This window comes from Chlamydotis macqueenii, chromosome 1 (assembly GCF_036417535.1).
Source record: "Chlamydotis macqueenii isolate bChlMac1 chromosome 1, bChlMac1.mat, whole genome shotgun sequence".
Taxonomy (NCBI): domain Eukaryota; kingdom Metazoa; phylum Chordata; class Aves; order Otidiformes; family Otididae; genus Chlamydotis; species Chlamydotis macqueenii.
In genome coordinates, this window is record NC_141556.1 from 139545967 (window position 1) to 139564421 (window position 18455).

At 39.0% G+C, this 18455-nt stretch overlaps 1 protein-coding gene and 1 long non-coding RNA gene across 2 annotated transcripts in view; one reads left to right on the forward strand and one right to left on the reverse strand.

Annotated features, from left to right (window-relative positions):
- The window catches only part of LOC147602295 (uncharacterized), a 55407-nt gene extending 38034 nt beyond the window's left edge, over nt 1–17373 (reverse strand). The window contains exon 1 of the long non-coding RNA XR_015261251.1: nt 17244–17373. This is a non-coding gene — a long non-coding RNA (uncharacterized LOC147602295). The remainder of the gene's footprint in view (nt 1–17243) is intronic.
- A 288-nt stretch (nt 17374–17661) lies between these two features.
- Nucleotides 17662–18455, forward strand: part of NLGN4X (neuroligin 4 X-linked) — a 186402-nt gene continuing 185608 nt past the window's right edge. Inside the window, exon 1 of the mRNA XM_086768294.1 lies at nt 17662–17928. The gene's annotated coding sequence lies outside the window, so the exon portion shown is untranslated. The remainder of the gene's footprint in view (nt 17929–18455) is intronic.

Consider the following 18455-nt stretch of genomic DNA (forward strand, 5'->3'; position numbering starts at 1 on the left):
CTGCATGCAACAATTATCTGAGCAGCAACACCACTGAGACAAACAGGAGCTTTGCCCAAGTAAAGACTTAGTGACTTGGCCCGCCTCTTTCCTCTAATCCATGCTGCTTTGTGAATATGAGGAATTTTTCCTTTAGGTACACATCCCAAAGCTCTACAGTTCAGTCAACATACACTGAAAACAGTAGTAGCTCTAAACGGATGATCTTTGTGAAAGAGCTTTGCATTTCGCTTCAATTTTCTGAATTTTCTGAATATGTCCCTGTTAGCAACATCCCATATCGTTCCCCTTTCTCCATCATCCAAAACCAAATGACTTTAATCATAGCATTGCTGCTGTGTTCCAATTTTCAGCTGAGTCTCTGTTCTGCTTTTGTAGAGCAAATCTTAATAAAACAAAAATGGAGGTCCTAGCTCCATTTTGCATTTGTTCTTTCTTGCCTTGTTAAGTTAAACAGTGTGCAAATTAATGTGAATACACTTCACTAGCCTTTTCCAAAGCAAAGAGCTAGTGTTGATCAAACAGGAGATCACAGGAAATAATATTTTTCACTTGTATGGCTTCTTCTTAACATCCTAAAGCATTTCACAACGTTTGACTACATTAAACCTCCTGCATTGTAGGGGTTGAATACTGAGATCCCAGGGAAGTAAAAAAATGGGGAAGGAATACCTGATTCCATCATCTGCAGGACAGCTGTAGGTAAGGTTTAATTCATATAATTACCAATTCTCTATGATGACCAAAGAATGGGTACTACATAAGAACCACCATTCTTGTGCATAACTATCTTTGCTACACTTTTCAGATACACAACCTCCTGTTTGCAGAGAAACTTTCTGGAATGAGATAATGTCCGACGGATGCTTCTGCTGCAATAAATACAATGTAATTTAAAAAAAAAAGCTATGGAAATGTGATCTTTTTTTAAAAGCTTTTAGAGACTTTAGCAATGTTTTCAGTTACAATTTTTCTTTGTGGTGTCTTCTAATTTCTGTTACTAATATACAAATTCATTAGTGCAACATCACGGAAATGTTACTGTAGGGAAGTTTCAGAAACAGATTGCAAGATTTTCTTAACAGCTACTGCATATTACACAATGCTGATTCTGCTAAATTAGGAGAGAAGTATATGTCCTTCTAATAATGTATCCCCAACCAGCTCTTTCCATGTATATTGGGCCACCAGTTGCACAATGTTGTTATGACAGGGTAAGGCACAAGGAGAGATGTATTTGGATAAATTCCATGTGATATAGGAATCTAGAATATATTTCAAAGATTTCTGAACTCAGATTACTCCTCCCCCTCACTCAAACATATCCATGAACAGAGGTTTCATATTTTAAGAAAAAAAAATGCCATACTGTATAACTGAGATGACACATTTTGGATAGAATCATAGAATGGTTAGGGTTGGAAGGGACCTTCAAAGGTCATCTAGTCCAACTCCCCTGCAAGAAGCAGGGACATCCCTGACAAGATCAGGTTGCTCAGAGCCTCATCCAACCTGGCCTTGAATGTTTCCAGGGATGGGGCATCCACGACCTCTCTGGGCAACCTGTTCCAGTGTTCTACAACCCTCAGTGTAAAAAAAATTTTTCCTAATATCTAATCTAAATCTACCTCCCTCTGTTTTAAAACCATTACCCCTTGTCCTATCACAACAGGCCCTACTAAACAGCCTCTCCCCATCTTTCTTGTAGGCCCCCTTGAGGTACTGGAAGACCGCTATCAGGTCTCCCCGGAGCCTCCTCTTCTCCAGGCTGAACAGCCCCAACTCTCTCAGCCTGTCCTCATAGGAAAGGTGCTCCAGCCCTTTTATCATCTTCATGGCCCTCCTCTGGACCTTCTCCAACTGGTCCATGTCCTTATGTTGGGGGCTCCAGAACTGGACATATTACTCCAGGTGGGGTCTCACCAGGGCAGAGTAGAGGGGGAGAATCACCTCCCTCGACCTGCTGGCCACGCTTCCCCTTGATGCAGCCCAGGATGTGGTTGGCCTTCTGGGCCGCAAGAGCTCATTACCGGCTCATGTTGAGCTTCTTATCCACCAGCACTCCCAAGTTCTTCTCCTCAGGGCTGCTCTCAATCCATTCTCTGTCCAGCCTGTATTTGTGCCTGGGATTGCCACAACCCAGGTGCAGGACCTTGCACTTGGCCTGGTTGAACTTCATGAGGTTGGCACTGCCCCACCTCTCCAGCCTGTCCAGGTCCCTCTGGATGGCATCCCTCCCTTCCAGCATGTCGACGGCACCACACAGCTTGGTGTCATCGGTGAACTTGCTGAGGGTGCACTCTATCCCACCGTCCGTGTCGCTGACAAAGATGTTGAAATCTCTTGAAAGAGGATCTCTTAAAAGTCCTTGCTAGATATAAAATATAATTTCAGAATAAAAACCAATGGACACAATGTGTAAAATCAGTATTCAAAAGAAAATATATATTAAACCTGAAAGAAAAATACTGCCCTTGCTATAGATTTTTTTTTTTGGAGTTTTTTTTTTTTTTGTCTCAAAAATATAAACTGAAGTGATCAATGGCAAACATATACCCTCTGTTCAGGGTGAAATTATTAGTTCACCTCCTAGACTCTCTCTCTTGTCAGCCAATAAGCATTAATTGTTTTTTTTTGTCTGGTTGGTTTTCTGCAGTTATTTCTTACCTTTGACCACCAGGTAATCAAACTAAGTGACTATTGTGGTTTTGTTTAGTGCGGGGGGGCCTAAGGTGGTAGCTTCTGTAGGAAACTGCTAGAAGTCGCTCCCCTTTGTTCAGTGGACTTGGCCAGGCCTAGGGCGGACCTGCTGCTGGCCAAGGCCGAGCCGATTGGTAGCAGAATGTCCCGTGATAACGCCTCTGCGATAATGTATTTAAGACTGGGAAAACAGAAAAAAAGAGAGAGAAGAGAAGATGTGAAGAAGCTGAGCGGGGGCAGAGGCGCAGAGGGGGAGGCGCAGGCCTCACCCTCTGGCCTCTCGCCAGGCAGCTGACTGGGCCCGACTTGGTCCAGCCCGGCTGCAAGAAATGGAAAGGAGATGTAAAAAAAGATCCTGAGAGACATCTACCAGCCTGTGTGAGGAACGGCTGCAGACGCCAAGGTCAGTTCAGAGTGAGGGGGAGGAGTAATGCGGCTCCTGGCCAAGATTCCCCTGCAGCCTGTGGTGACGACCATGGTGGAGCAGGTTGTCCCCCTGCAGCCCATGGAGGTCCACAGAGGAGCTGAGATCCACTTGAAGCCCGTGAAGGACCCCGTACCGGGGAAGGTGGATGCCTGAAAGCAGCTGTGGCCCATGGAGGGCCGGCTGGGACAGCTGTTCTAGAGGGACTGAACTCCGTGGAAGAGACGACCCACACCGGAGCAGTTCCATGAAGGACTGTGGCCCGTGGGAGGGACCCCACAATGGAGCAGGGGAGGAATGTGAGGAGTTCTTGCCCCAACCATGAAGCAGCGGCGTAAAACAACGTATGATGAACTGACTGCAACCCCCATTCCCTCTTCCCCCCCTGTGCCGCTCGGGGGGAGGGGAAGGTAGTAGAGATAATGTTAAGCTTGGGAAGAGGGAGGGGTGGATGGAGGTTATCTTGTTCTCTGTCTCATTATCCTGCTGTTTGTAGTAATGAATGAATAGTTTTCCCCAAGTCGAGTCTGTTTTGCCCGTGATGGTAACTTTAAGGATTTCTCCCTGTCCTTATCTCAAACCTTGAGCCGTTTTTCTTATATTTTCTCTCCCTGTTCTCTCGGAGGGTGGGGGGAGTGAGAGAGAGACTGCGTAATCTGGTCCTGATCGGGGCTGAACTATGACAGTGACACAGACACCACGCTGTAAGAACTGATTCAGAAGAGTTAGATTATCTTACATTCAAAAATTAAGACAAAATTTAGTATGATTGTGAGTTCATGTACATATCAATATACACTGTTGCATATCTGTTACATGTTTATAATTGCTTTTAATTATAGGACAATATGTGACAAAGAAAACTTTTTAAATATGTTTTTCATTTCAGTAGGAAATATTACTAAGATGTTATATCTTTTCTTCATATGAGATAGAACAGTAAGAACAAGGACCACTGGTGTCCATTATATTACTGACACATAAGATACATGAACAAGTAGATGTGTGTATGTGTATGTATATACATGTATATTTGTGTAAACTTTTGCTTGTTTAATTCAGTAATACATAGAACATCTTTATTGGCAGAATTTGCTTGTTCTTAACCTAGCATGTCAAGGTCCTCATTTTTGATCCTTGTGATAATGTAATATAGCTAGGTTCAATCTTGTCACAAATAATATTTGCCTTTACTTTTTTACAAGATTCTATTAATTATTTTGAGGGCTGGGCAATTTCAAGCCAGTCTGTGCCAAATTAATGTGACTAAGAAAAGCCTCTGCTCTAAAGAGCTAGCTTATAATGTAAATAGAGAAACAAAGAACATGTTATATTATCAAGTAATGCAATGACTCACAAACTTAGTGTTTATTTCAGAGGCATGACCCTAAAGAAGCCATTTGACTTCACTAAGACATTTCCATGTACTTAAACTGATGTGTCAGACTGGAGGATTCACAGTGACAAGAAATTGCTAGCAACTTTAGGTTGACGCTTCTGTATTAGGAATCCACAACATGCTAGGGATTCTCTAATCCATTTGTCAAATTGAAAAGTCAGCATTTTATCTTCTGATATAGCTGTAAAAGAGAGATAATAGATACTATCTTGTGTTTGCTTTTAGTTTCCGCACTTTCTAAATGTTAACAATGTCCTGTACACGCTATGTAATAGGGAAGTATTGCAGTAAATTCGATTCTTTTATCAGTGAAAAACATCTATATTTGGCAAACAACTTCTGAAAGCTTCTAAGTGTTATGATTAGAAATGCAAATATTTCAGAAGATTTAATTTTTAATGGAGTGTAAATATTTTTTACACACACACAATTGTATACCTATATATAATGCTAGCTGATCATATACAAACAGTGCAACATTTGAATTTTTGAAGAAATACAGTACAACTCTCTGATAATGAGCACGCCAAATAACTGTAATTTTATTTTATCTCAGTGTTTTAGTGATATGTACTGGGCTTTCATCTGGAATGCCAGCAGTACTACACAGATCATAGTTCTCAATATCTACTCATCTTAAAAAGTCATTCGTATTTGCTTCAAAACTAAGATTAGATGATGAAATATGTTTATTGGTTAAATCTGAACTCCAGGAGCATTTAGAAAAAGACATCACAGAATTTCCCATGGGTATATTTTGGCAATGAAACCTGCAGTATTGGAGACGTATGTTGAATGCTAGTAAGAGTCATGAACATTTCTTTGTAATTTCCTCAATTTTAAGTATGAAAGACAATTAGCAGAGACCAATCACCAAAATTAAAGAAAAGAAAAAAGAAAAAAAAAGTATGTTTCTGCAGCAGAAGTCAATGAAAGATGGTACTTTATGATTTTTGATATTCAAATCGTGACAATCATTAGCCACAGCCAGGATGACTGCATCTGACCATGCTACTGTTTGTTTTCCTTTGTCTATACTTTATTTGAGTTTTTGGAAACTTCTTAGAAAGGAAAAGAGTACAGCGGAAAACTAAAAGACTAAACTTGCTTTACATGAACAATAATGATAGAATTACCCTAGACTCATTAGGTAAACATTTCAGAGCAAGGACCCATGGATCTGGGGACATATTTCATTTCAGTATCACTGAATCCATATCATCAATATTAGTTGATCATTATTGGTTTTATTTTTAATAAAGTGACTGATTCCCATAGCAAAAGTTTTTTTTTCAAAAAGGTACAAAAATATGCCTGGTGGAACATCATTTATTATATCCAGAATGAATGATAGTTCATAACAGATACTTGTTTCTATATTCTCTCCCTTTTCTTTTTCTTTATGTAAAGACCTATTATATTTTTTGACAGTCACAACAAAAGAACAAGTGACAATATTTGAAGTGTTATAATTATTCATGACTTGGGACGAAGAAAGCCCTCTTTCTGCCTCCATGTTCACAGGCCCACCAAAGTATGCACTGTTAAATGATCAAACATTCCAGTCATACTTAGGGAACAATTTAATGTGTGCTAAAGTCAACGAGAATCGTTCCACTACTCTTTACATTAGCTTGTTAGATCGTAAAGTTTTTAGGATAGGAATTGTCTTTTCATTAGGCACAAACCATGCAAAGCAAATACGATCTCAATCTTGATTTCTTAGTACAGATAGAGTTACCACAGAAAACAGTAGTACAATGTGTCAATGTATGGCCTATGTGAGGAAAAGAAAAAAAAGAAATAGTAATCCTTTAAAATATTTCCCTTTTTTCTTCCTCTTTCAGTACTATGTGAAATCCCAGCCTCCTTTACACTAACTTGCCTCTGTACTGGCTTTAATAGCACCAAGATTTTTCCCAAAATATCAGTTTAACAGATAATCCTACATCACTTTATTTAAGGTAATTTGATACTGTAACTTTCTTCATTCTTTCCTAATTGATTCCCATCGGCTACTTTCTAACAAATTTTTGACTAAAACACAGTAAAGTAAATATTAAATACTGAAAGGTAGGTGAAATTAGATAAAGTATTTTACAATACTTCAGTCTTGTAAATAATTATTAGGATTCCTATAGGCTGGAGCTTGTTTACTAGTTAGAACCAAATATTTCCTGTGAGGTACATTGTTAGTTTTCTTTTTTTTTTTTGTCTATATGCAGAAGAATTATAACCTATCGAAAGAATATGCCTTTTGCCTGGAAGTCTAAATATTTTTGGAAGTCTAAATATTTTTAGGTCAATTGATTCATATCTATTGCTTACTGTGTGTTATTAGGTTAGTCATCTACTGACAAATGTAACACAGATTCCAAATAAGATTATTTTTATATCACTGTTTACAAATTTGAGTTCTCAGCCAGGATTAGGGAGATTAGAAAGCACAGACCATTAAAAAAAATCATGAAGATGTGTTAGCTTGTAGCAAACCAGTAAGTCTGTTATCATCTTTGTTTATGTTGTCTGTGTTTTGAACAGAAAAGTTGCCTATGGCTGAAATTACTCAGTAGGAACAAACAACAGACACACATGGCACATCCATACCATGCGCAATGTTCAACATACAAATTGAATTTTGGGTGCTAGCTGGATCCAACTGGCCTCTAGCACAGCCTTAGGGTTTATATCATCTGCACTGACAGACAGAAATGCACAAGGAGCTGCTCTGCCAGAAAGAATCACTCAGTGCCCACTGCTCAAACCCCTTCCACCTCCGACCCTCTGACAAAACATCACGGTGTCTGGAGTTGGCAAAAAGACAATGTTTGCTTCCACCAAGATACTCCTTCATGAATATATCCTTCAGTTCCTTTACATTGCCAAACTGACACAAGTTGTATTTGTGAGGGGCAAAGCCTGGATTCCAAGTTATTTAAAATGTATCTGCAATAAGATTGTAATGCTCCCACATTGAATTGAGTTAATCCAAAGGGATCCATAAATGGGAGTTTCCTGCCTTGTTCACTCACAGAGCAATGTATAAAGGTAGACTGTTGCAAACTGTTGTTATAACAAATTTGCCACTTATAATAGTGAATGCTAGTCTCAGTTAACAGAAAAATTGTAAACTTGGAAAGCAGACGTGCTACCCATTCTGTTGACCTTGCTATGATATGGTAGTAACTCACAGAGCAGCAGGACAGACAACTGTATGTAATAACCTTCTAAATAATCAGATGTTGTAAGCCAGAATACTTAGAAACCACCTTCTGAATAGACCTAAACAGCTGCCTGTATTTATTGGTGGCTATTTGAAATCTTGCTTCCTCCAAACAAACTAGCAAGTGAATACACATTCTTTTCTGTGACCTTATGTCACATCTCTCTTCATGCAACCACAGGGCTTCAACTTGATTTGGTTCACTTATTTATTTATTTATTTATCCTGTAGTACCTAAAAACCCAGCTATGCTGACTTCAGTCTGCAGGTTAAGTAGGAGTAGCAATGTATTCCACTGAGAGCTAAGCTATGGCTTTCTTTGGAGTTGTCTCAAAGTATTTGATGATAATACCCATTGCTAACATAGACTGCCACTACAGTATTACCATATTCACTACGATCTCCTGAACTGCAAAGATCAACCCATATGGAAACACAGCAGCAACAGTGTCAATGCTAGCTGTTATTTTACATTTCAAGGAATCTAAGTTTAATAAAATATTTGTATAAATTATCATATTCAAAATAACCATCAAAAAAAGCATGAGACAAGTGTTTTTAAACTATTGAACCAACAATTATTCAAAATACGTAGAAAATTATATGCACACTCTGCTAACATTTTCCAGAACACAGCATTTCTTTCCCAGCTTGCTAGATTAATGGATTTAGTTGAAGCAAAGAGGCAAACTGATTTTTTTTCCAGCATTGGTCTTGATTAGTGCACCGTTAGAAGTGGGTTACAAAGTATTTTGTAAGTCACGCCAAGTAGTGATAAAATTCCACCACCTTCACCTCGTTCTCTTGAGCCTGGTGAGTGATCAAGGGGTGCTGACAGACAGTAAGTGCATTTCATCACAGCGGATTGTTTAAACTCATCCTGCCGGCTGCATGGGATGACTGACAACCATACAAGGATATAAGAAGTGCTAAAAAGGGCAATGATACGTTGAGAGAAAGGAAAGAAGAGAGCCATAAATCACTCTTTTGTTAAAAATAAATTTCTAGGTGATGGTTGTGATAGTTGCTTATCACTTTTCCAAAGTGTTTTTACTGTAATCTTAGACAACCCCACTTCTGCCTGCTGCACCTGCTTGTTGCCTCCCATATTAAATACATGTAATAAGAGCTTCAGGGTGGACACTGCCTTTTTTATGTGATTGTACTAAACCTCATGGGATGAAAACATAATAAATATCATTGTTAATGCAAATAACATATTGATTAATATTACAATTTTATTAATAGTGTGAGATCAAAAAGGGTAGGTGATGACCAGTTAGGCCTGTCATTAGGTATGGCATTTTTGCACAGGTCATCTTTTTTAACAGGCTAATAAAATGCATCTTTTTTTTTTTTACAGTCCTGTAGAGCACACTGTCTGTGTTGCTGTTTGACAAAGAATTAGGAGACTTAAAATTGTCTAGTCTTAGATGTATCCTTTCCCCTCCCTTTCCCAGGCTGTCACATGTGTGTAGACATATAAGACAAAAAAACTATGCAAGCTTGACTCTTCATTACTTGGCATGAATTTAACACAGCTTTAAGTCAAAGCAAACAGCAGAGCCATCAAACTAATGCAATAGATGGTTAAATAAGTGTGCTTAGTTACATTTATTACATATAGCCATATTAGTTTTAAACAAGTGTAATGCAATAGTGTCCAAAGATCCCTATCAAAGTTAGGACCTGAGTGGAGATAGATAAGAAAATACTTGTCCCAGTGAGCTCACATTCTGAATGTCAAACAAGAAGATGAGGGCTGAGAAGGATATGACCTACAAATAAATGAACATGATGATGACAGACACAGTTTTATTTATTAAATATATTCACTGTTGCTGCTTTTCCCTAGATAACTCATCCTGAGGAATTATCTTACAAACTTGCTGAAAATAATTAGCAGAAAAAAATATCCATTGCAGATGAGGTTTTGAAAGCTTTTGATAGATCCTGTCTAGGTCAGTGGAATATCTTGCGAATGAGGTCTTTGATAGTGCTAATGGAAGTCCACCTGAGCCCCTACTAATGGTAATGCTACCAGCAGACACACTGATAAATTATAATGGCCACAGCAGCAGCAGCAGCCACTCCAGAAACATCCTTAAAGTGAATTTCCTTTAATGGCTGGGAAGACAAATGGCTCACATTTTATCATTGGATTCCTCCTCTTTCAGAAAATTGCCAATAAACTTCCTGTTCTTAGCTCAAGATTTGGCAGTGACTTGGACATAACAAATTTAACCCATTCAGTGGCTTTCATCTGTTTATTTACATCAGTTATTTGTTCAAACTGTTCTTCTTAAGCCAATCGATCTTATGTCTTTTAATATCTGAAATTAAGACAATTTGTTTTTTAAACGGCTTACAGACTGAAGTAGTGCTTCTGAGGAGGTCAGACTCCTGTAAAGTTGTTATTCAGAAGGGATTGCCTGTACTCTAAGTACCTAAATTCATAGGGTACTTCCCACTTAGATTTGAGACCCACTCAGCATGAACAGCTTGTACCTAACGCTTCCTAAACTCAGCCAGAACCCCAGAGCATTAACTGCGGGCATACAAACTAATGCCACCAAATTGATGTGGCTTAATGAGCTATCTCGCGTTGGCTGAGCTTGTGAGGTCTGTTAGCACTCCGATTTTCTTTCACTTAGCAAACAGTTGTAACAGCCACAGTTTGAGATATTATTCCCCCATCCCAAGTTGTTTGCTCTGCTGCTGAAGGCCAACCTTGAAGCCAGGATGGCAGAATAAATACTCCTTTTCTCCTACAGGTTAGTTTAGACTCCTGTTCACTGCTCGTTTAATCTAGTATGTTTCTTTATACTAAACAGTGAACACATATACAAGTTTTTCTTCTGCTGATTTAATGTTAGTGAATGATGATCTCTGACAGAGGTATAGAGCTAAAGCTGGAGCTAGTTTCCCTAGTGCTTCTCTATAAATGCCTTTAGCACTTTAATTACAGACGAAACCACATTACTTGGAATCTGTGTGAAGGACATTGCCCCACATTTGGGATGGGCTAACAACATGCTGAGGAATAGGTGGCTCAGCTGACAACTAGAACTTGACAGCGTTCCCGCAGCTTGAGGATCTCACACTCACGTCCTGTGAGTGGCTTAATACTTGAGGCTTTTTCAAATAATATCTATACTTACCCAGATCTTCTTATAAAAGTCCCTGCCAGAGACATTAATGCTTCCAGAATCGCTTGGTCACTACATAACAGCTCTTTTTGCCCAAGCATTCAGTGAGAGAAGTTAGGAGACTTGGATTCAATGCCTTCACCAGTCCGCAGAGTTTCAAAAAAATATTCTCAAAAGACTGCAGTACAATAGAGGTTAGTTTAAGTGGAAAACACTCTCCACATTCCAGCTGAAACTGTACTTTGAGTAGCAAAAGAAACAGGGTTATTTTGGCCAGGAAAAGCATGAATGATACAATCCAGTGAGAAGGGCATTTGGAAATAGATATCAGTACCTAATACTGAGACCATCTTTTATGTAATTATTTTGCAAAGAGGAAAATAATTCCAGCACTTCTGATCACCTAATTGTCTCTCTTTGTAGTCCAAAAGCAGGAGATTTTCTAACAACTTCCAAGAATCATTCTCACAGAACACTTACTTGCCATTTGAAGCTTGCAGCTATAGTGCTCTTTTGAAGTCCACGAGCCTTTGAGCAACATCTTACAGACCACCAGTTGTCAAAGGAGTTACCTGCAGAGCTATTATGTTTGGTTTTGAACATCTAGATCCTTAACATTGTGCCTGTAGATGAAACCTAAGTTGCTGAAGAAAACTAACTTGTGAATGAATGTGAGCTGTGACACTAGTATTAGGTACTCCAGGACTGCATTTCATTTCTCTTTGCTTTCATTTAATGATATTTCTGCTCTCCTTCCTGTGCTATTCAAGTGCAGTTAAAGTTTAAGATGCACATACATACTGGTAAACTGGTGGGGTTTTTTTTTTGTTGTTGTGGGTTTTTTTTCTTATACAGTATTAGGAATATACTTTTCTGTAATCCTTGAATTATGCTATAAATAATTCTTTCTAATATTAATAACTTCTCAGTCTGCATAGCACTTTAAATCTAAAAAGGTTACACAGAGCTTGTAAGGTCTGACTCGAAGGCACTTTGTGTCTGTACCTAATCTAAAAGAGAATGGAAGCGGGGGTGATAACTAGCCTCTGGTTAGCTCAATCTTTCATATCAATGAAAGTTACAGATCACATTTGTCAAGATCAAACCAAGATTTCTGTGGGTACGTAGGGCAAACTGCACTTTCAGCGTTTGTGTGAATGGTACATGGAATTACCTCAGAAGTATTAATCTGAATCAAAATCTAACCATATAAACCATTAAAAAATGAACTGATTATTTAGCACAGGGAATAATTAGGCTTATTATTGAAGAAGACATAGCTTTGTCTGTTTGCCTGCTGTAGGAGCTTTCTTAATGCTATTAATCATACTAACTGCTGTGGCACTGAAGGAGTTTGATTGTACTATACCTGTACAATGCCTAATACAGAATATATAAGAGTCCATCCTTCAAAGATACAGACTTAAAAGACAATGGAAATGTAGGTTGTGAGTATGCATAGGCATTGTCTTAACTCACTGTAGTTATGAATATCACCTCCGGCCTTGCGCTATGTTGATTAGATGCTCGGGTTTCTGGGCAAAGTGCATGGGAAGAGCAAGTTTTCAGCTGTCCAGAATATATTCCACAGAAATATGCTGTATAACCTTTTTGCATGTTTCCAAATATGCAAAATGAGAATAACCATTAAGTTAATTGAATTATTAACTTACCCATTCCTGAGTGATATTTTGAAGATTAAAGACCATATATTATAGAAATGCTGTTATTGTGGTGGTGTCAGATACTGATCAGGAGTTTGACTCCTTAATTAGGTCTAGTTTCAGATAAAAAGAAGAACCTTGTTTTGAATGATCATGAATGCAAAGAGAGAGTATGCAAGAACTGGAATCAGTTACCAGTTAAATGTCTTCACTGGCAACCCATAAAGATCTTTTATTTTGTGCGCAAAATAAAGCTAGAGAAACACAATGATAAAAAAGAGAGGGTCTTCATATAACAAAGCATTAGATTTTTTCATCATTATTTTCTTTTTCTTGTGGAAAAAAATCAGCAAAAACTAAGCATGTAAGATCTTAGTAAGGATCTCAATTAAAACATCAAATAATTGCAGGAAAATTTGCAAACGCTATCGATAGTGAAAAATACCAATGTCAATCAAACAGTTTTCAATACATGTTAGGTAACATCTGTGCATTGTAAAGTGGTCTCTTTATAGAATGATATGTGTACTAAAACTGAGAACATAGGTCACACTTTAAGATGAGAAAATGCATTTTTGTAAATCAGGGAAAAAAAAAGTTGAAATTATGGTTAGCAATCGGGAACACACGAAGAGGCCAAGACCAAATGTGATCCTTATATAAATAAAAATGAGACTTCAGAGTAAAATATTGCATTAATATGACTCCAATGACAATTCCACATCCTATTCCAGAGTTTACAGTTTTAAAAGGATATTGATAAATGGTGAAGGTTGATAAAAGCCTTGCAAGGATGAATCATAGTCTGGAAAGCCTGCCTTGTAGTAAGAGACTAACAAAAGAGAATCTAATTATCTCAACAATAAGAAGGTTAGAGGGTTTACTAATCATGATCTGTAAAGTACGTAAGTTGAAAAAATAAGTTAATACTAAAAGGCACTTTAATTTAATAGACAAAACCAAAGCAAAGATCAATTTTGTAAGACTACAAGTCAGGAACGTTATTTTGACACAGTGAGAGTAAATATGTACTGGTAAAATTCACTCAAATATTGTAGAATTTGCACAATGTGAAATATTTACTTTGGGTTTTTTTAGGAAAAACTCACATACTTTAGTTCAACAGTAACTAGATGGCTTTATGAAAAGGAAAAAAAAAACAAACCAAAATTAAAACCACCAAAACCCACCAAAATACTAAACTGATGAAACACATAGCCTAAAAGATATAAAAGATCTTTGTAGATAACTGTAATGTTCTTTTCTAGCTTTGACTTTACACAAGGAAGTCCAGAACCTAGAAACCACTTCCGGTTTTCCAGGATTGAAACATTGGCTCTGTTAAAGTCAATGTCTGTATCCCCCTCATGAAGTTCAAGGTTGCATCTTAGAAGTTGTGTAAGTACAAATTCTTGTACTTTGCTCTCTAAAAAAAAAGACCTAAATAGGTGAAGGGATCTTTCTGTAATATTATCCATGTGTATAATATTTTGGGTTTGGATCTTTCTCAAACAGAGAAAATAACACTAAAAATTTTAGTAAAAAAATGCTAAGGAGATTGTAATTAGAATGTAACTAAAAAGTCAAGGCACATATCATGGCAAACATCGTAACTCTGGGAAGCTCTACTGAATATTTGTTCTCACAGCACACTAGTCTGAAATTATCATATTGACCACGCAGGTGGGAGTCTACTGTATATTTCTGATTTTTCTGGCATATAGCATAAACAGCAGTACAGTAAGCATTTTGTTTTACTATAAATGATGGATTTTGACTTTGAAAACATATACGTGATTTTTCTGGGTGGCATTTTTGTTAATTTGTGTAAATTTCTGTGAAAATAGTTACAGATTAACTTTTTCTTTTATCAGCAAACCATAAGAAGCCAAGCCACACAGGAAAGAAATTTCTTTCCTTAAATTTAGTAAACAGCACTTTGGGGCTACTCCACTAGGAAAGGGTTACTATTTCCCCCAAATCTTAACTTTCTGCGTGTTCATTTCAAAGTGATGTCTCAGTTTTTCCTGGTTACTTGGTGCAGTTTGGCATGAATTTCTTCTGCAGTTCTCATTTATCTGAAGTCTTATGAAGGACTATGTCTGCTATGTATTATCACCCTTGTACCCAGCAAGTGAGCTCGTCCAGTGATCTGAGTAGAAGATGCATTGTGAATTTCAGTCCACTTAAGATGCACCATGACACTAATGAAATATCCCATTCCAACTACATAAAGTGTATTAGGACAGTACTGGTTCACCCTTGCATAAAGGGGAATGGAAGTCTGTTGGCATTAGGAATATTTGAGTAAGAAGACCAAGCAGAGAGCAGGGAGGGGTGAAGAATCAATTGCTGTTAATGCAATTGTAGAAAATCCTTCTTGTTCTGCTTCAAGTTTGCTTTCTTAACATGAATAGTTTGGAATGAATAGCTAACCAAACAAACACAATTTGCAAAGCACTTTCTCTTTTCTTTGTTTAACAGTTATACTTTCTTGCTATTAATTTGAGCATCAGCATGCGAGGCGCTATATCTGATTCAGAAATGAACTTGCGGAAATTTTACAGTGATTGGACATGAGAGACCAAGTCATGCCTCAGTCTGACTGACACAAAAAGCGGTTGCATGGGATGGAACCCAGCAGAGTTTGGCCTGTCTTCAGTCAGACTGTCATGTACTGTGATTTCTTTAGATTTCACTGTTTACAAGTAGAGTCAAGTTGGGTTAATGCTAGAATACAATGCCTCCTTGTAAGAAGCAGTAGTGTTACTTAGCAAGTGGCATTCTGCTCTCTGAATGATGGCTCCTGGACTCCTGCTTGCTGTTATAAATATGGAGCAGATTGCTGCAGATACCCTCCCAAATAAGCCACAGCTTCCAATTGTACATTTAGTTTTTTAAAAGTTGTAAGATGAAGAAAATGCATTTCACTCTTCTGACCAAATGCCTTTTACTTAAATCCTTTGATCATATACTTGTGTAGAATCTGTGGAAAATTTAGCTTTATTGCTGTGTTTGAGAATATTTGGGTCATAGTTGCAAACATTAGTTGCAAGCATTAGAGATGATGTTTTGCTAACCTGTAATAAATTGCCTCCTGATATTACAACACAGGTGGGAGATCATTATTCAGATTAACTAGTGCATACTTTAATATCCTCCAAATTTATCTTGTAAAATGCATGACATACTCATCAAAATAAAGACTGTCCTGCAAAATTTGGGACAGATGGCAGTGCAAGATGACATCTTTTCTAAATGTGTCAAAATGTTCACTCAGTCGGGCAATATGATTGGCTGCACATTCTTGGTGTGTTATTAAAATAACAAAAGCAGTAAAATTCAGTTGCATGAACACCTGCTGCTAATGCCACTTGAAATAAATAAGGCAAAACATATAATTAAGTAATATAAAAATAATTATTTCACTGACAAATAAGTTAACAGTTTAATGTAACTATTGCAAGGCTTAAAATGTTCTAAATCGGTGAATTACACCTGTACTTAGATCTACAACATTCCAAACCAAAACATGCTTTCCTAAGTGATACTGAAGGAAGTATCCTTAACACCATGTAACAAAACACTCCATAAGAACAGACACACAACAGGCCTACTGTTGCCTGCTAGATGGTATCTTTAAATCAGATGGTATATATTCCTTCACCACTTGAAACAGGAGGGCATAGAAGTGATTGATAAGCCTGATATCACAGCCAGAATTCCGACCTGAGAAAAGAAAGCACTACCTGCTCTCTTCAGAGGATCTGATGCCGTGGTAGAAACAAAGCATCTAGAAAAGAAGAGCTGCTGTTTTGCTTTGGTTTTTTTCCAGCACTTGAAAATGTCAAAGACTTAGCTTATGAAGTGTAATCTAAGTCTTGTGGCAGGAAGTCTTATTAAGGCATGAATATGATTTTTGTTTCAAATGATGGAAAGATCTTCAAGACCCCTTTATTTTGTTCTCTGCTTTGTTCTCAGAGAACTCAGCCAGTCCTCACCTGATCTTAGCCCAGGGTGTCACGTTCTGCGTAATGTTAAGTGCTGTTATTAAACTGATCAAAGGAACATGCTGCAGAGTGAAACAAGGCATATCTGTTGGAGGCCTGAGCACATATTTGCTACACCACCCTCAGTCTGAAATTACACACAGGAAGTGAACCAGAGCCCCTGTGTTGTAGTACTTGGCAATAACCACAGGGCCCCCTCTTCAGCCCTTACACTTGACCTTCACAATAGTGGTTAGCTAACTAAAATATGGATGTTAAATAATTGGTCTGCTTACAAAAAAAAAAAACAAAAACTATTTAAAATGACTAGGCACCGGGCAAATGCCTACTTTGCTGGGTTTTGTTTTGGGTGGTTTTTTTTGTTTGTTTGGTTGGGTTTTTTTTTTTTTGTACAGGAGGAAGGGGAACAGGAAGAAAACGCTTCAGTGGTTGGTACGGAATTATACTGTCAGCTCCATGTAAATGCATACGGGTGCATAGGGAAACAACAGGCTGGGACTGTAGAAACTGCAGCTTCCAGAGGTTAACAAAAACTGCACTTGCTGTACACGCCCGCGGAGCAGGGACAGCGGCAGCCTGACTTGTGTGACACCCCCCCCCCGTCCCCCCCCGTCCCCCGAGGCACACACAGACAGACACACACGCGTTTACTCCCCCGTGTGCGCAGTGCCCACCTGTTCGGCCCCGCAGCCCTCGGCCGGGCTCCGCCAGCGCCGCTCGGGGCGGGACGATGGGGCTGAGGATGGGGATCGGGATAGCGATGGACATGGGGATAGGGATGGGGATGGGGATCGGGATGGAGATGGAGACGGGGATGGGGATGCGGCTGCTGTGGCGATGGGGCTCTGGCTGCGGGGAGCTATTGGCTGCCGGCTTGGTAAATTTCATTCAGTTTGGGCCAATAGCAGGAGGAGAGCGCCTGGTACAGCCTGGACCTCTCCCCCCCTACCCCCCCTTCCTCCCCCCCCTCTCCCAGCTCGCCTCGCCTTGCAGATCAGTCTGTCCCCGGCTGGGTCTCTCTGCATAGGCAATCACAGCTCCTACTCGCAGACCCAACTCTCCCTTTCGCACTGATTGCACTGAATTTTCTGCCTGAATGTAGGTCGCTTACAACCAAGAACACGAGTTTCCTTCCAATCCAGTGCTGTTGTCGTTCTCGCTGTTATTTTTAATTTCCCTCCCCCCCCTCTTCGTGGTCGTTGCATTCCTGTGGAGAAGCGAATCGCGTTGGATTCCAAAAAGGAGAGCAGGAACCGTGTGTGAATAATCCCGGCTGCATGATAGCCCGAGAGGATTTCCTGAAAGAATCCGGCTGTGTAAAAAAGACCCCTATGTTTCTGCAGCTATTCCAGTGTTAAGGTAGGAGTACTGGATTTGCCGTTCGAGTGTTCATTTTCTTTTTTTTTTTCTGTTGCCTTTTTTCCCCTCTTTTTTTTTTTTTTGTAATTTTTTTTTTTTTTCCCGGCGAGGGTGGGGGAGAGACGGAGAGGTGTTGCAGTTGGTACTCTGGCAGAGGGCGAGCAGTTTGCTGCAGTCGTCTGTGCTTTTACTTTTCCCGTCATTATAAAGCGGTACTTTCTTTCTGCCATCTCCACCATCATACGCGATCTCGTTGTCACATATGCATATTTATGCAAATTTATTTCTTTTTTATCTGCTTCGGTCTTGTCCCCTATATTTCCCCCCCCCCCCCCTTGCACCATAATTTGTTTGGAGACATTTTGCTGCAATCAGCTATTTGGAAAGGCTCTAGGGTTCTGTGTGAGATGTTTACAAAGTAGCTCTGCCTTACAGCCAAATAAACAGAAGCGTGTGGAAGGAGAGGAGGGAAAAAATATCTGCAGTAGAGGGAGAGAGAGAAAGAGCGAAGCCACAGTTTCCTGCAA